The 1,781-nt window shown below is 42.1% G+C and overlaps 1 protein-coding gene across 1 annotated transcript in view; it reads left to right on the forward strand.

Annotated features, from left to right (window-relative positions):
• The window catches only part of STK3 (serine/threonine kinase 3), a 305,086-nt gene that overhangs the window by 96,440 nt on the left and 206,865 nt on the right, over nucleotides 1-1,781 (forward strand). The gene's annotated exons all lie outside the window — the stretch shown is intronic.

Below are 1,781 nucleotides of genomic sequence, written 5' to 3' on the forward strand. Positions count from 1 at the left end.
CATTGGAGAAGGAAATGGCAACCCACTCCAGTGTTCTTGCCTGGAGAATCCCAGGGACAGGGGAGCCTGGTAGGCTGCCGTCTATGGGGTCGCCCAGAGTTGGACATGACTGAAGCGACTTAGCAGCAGCAGCAGCAGCAGCAGCTTCATTTAGGAGGCTGGTTAGCTGTAGTTGCTTACAAAGTATTCAGAAACTTATCAGTAACTGTATTCTGACCTGCTCTAAAAATGATTAATTAAGACTGAAACTAATTAGTCAAGGGCTTCACCAAACTTTTAAAAAACAGTTGTTGGAAAACACACATAACATAAAATTTCCCATTTTAACCATTTTTAAGTGTATAGTTCAATGATGTACGTAGTATTTATTGAAAAAATCTGCATATACATGGACCTGTGCCATTCAGCTCATGTTTAAATGTCAGCTGTACCTTTACATTGTTGTACAGCCTTCACCACCACCTGTTTCCAGAACTGTAAAGTTTTTTTCATTTTCTTAATTATGAGAAAATATGTACAACATAAATTCTACCATTTAGCCATTTTAAAGTGGCACTGAATACATTCACATTGTTCTGCAGCATCACTGCTATTTATCCTAGCTCTTTTTCAACATCTCACATTGAAACTTTGTATTTATTAAGCAATAATTCTTTATTAATCCCTCATCCCATCTCTAATCACCATTCTTCTTGTTTCTCTAAATTTGACTATTGTAAGCACTTCAAAAATCATTGCAGATGGTGACTACAGCCATGAAATTAAAAGACACTTGCTCCTTGGAAGAAAAGTTAGGACCAACCTAGACAGAATATTAAAAAGCAGAGGCATTACTTTGCCAACAAAGGTCCGTCTAGTCAAAGCTATGGTTTTTCCAGTAGTCATGTATGGATGTAAGAGTTGGACTATAAAGGAAGCTGAGCGCTGAAGAATTGATGCTTTTGAACTGTGGTGTTGGAGAAGACTCTTGAGAGTCCCTTGGACTGCAAGGAGATCCAACCAGTCCATCCTAAAGGAGATCAGCCCTGAGTGTTCATTGGAAGGACTGATGCTGAAGCTGAAACTCCAGTAGTTTGGCCACCTGATGTGGAAGGCTGACTCATTTGAAAAGACCCTGATGCTGGGAAAGATTGAAGGCGGGAGGAGAAGGGGATGACAGAGGATGAGATGGTTGGTTTGCATCACCTACTCAATGGGCATGTGTTTGAGTGGACTCCAGGAGTTGGTGATGGACAGGGAAGGCTGGCATGCTGCAGTCCATGGGGTCACAAAGAGTTGGGACACGACTGAGTGACTGAACTGAACTAACTAAACTGAAGCACCTCATAGTAAGTGGAATCATGTAATATTGTCCTTTTTTGTCTGACTTCTGTACTTAGCCTGTCTTCAAGGTTCATCCATATTGTTGTTGTTCAGTTGCTAAGTCATGTTTAAGTCTTTGTGACCTCATGAACTGTAGCACATCAGGCTTCCCTGTCCCTCACTATCCCCGGGGAGTTTGTTCAAACTCACATTCATTGAGTCAGTGATGCTATCCAACCATCTCATCCTCTGTCACCACTTCTTCTCTTGCCCTCAATCTTTCCCAGCATCAGGGTCTTTTCCAATGAGTCAGTTCTTCGCATCAGGTGGCCAGACTGTTGACTGGAGCCTCAGCTTCAGCTTCAGTCCTTCCAATGAATATTCAGGATTGATTTCCTTTAGGACTGACTGGCTTGACCTTGTTGTCCACGGGACTCTCAAGAGTCTTCACCAGCACCACAATTCAAATCATCAGTTCT

Source organism: Bison bison, unplaced genomic scaffold, assembly GCF_000754665.1.
Source record: "Bison bison bison isolate TAMUID 2011002044 unplaced genomic scaffold, Bison_UMD1.0 scf7180017864491, whole genome shotgun sequence".
Classification (NCBI taxonomy): Eukaryota; Metazoa; Chordata; class Mammalia; order Artiodactyla; family Bovidae; genus Bison; species Bison bison.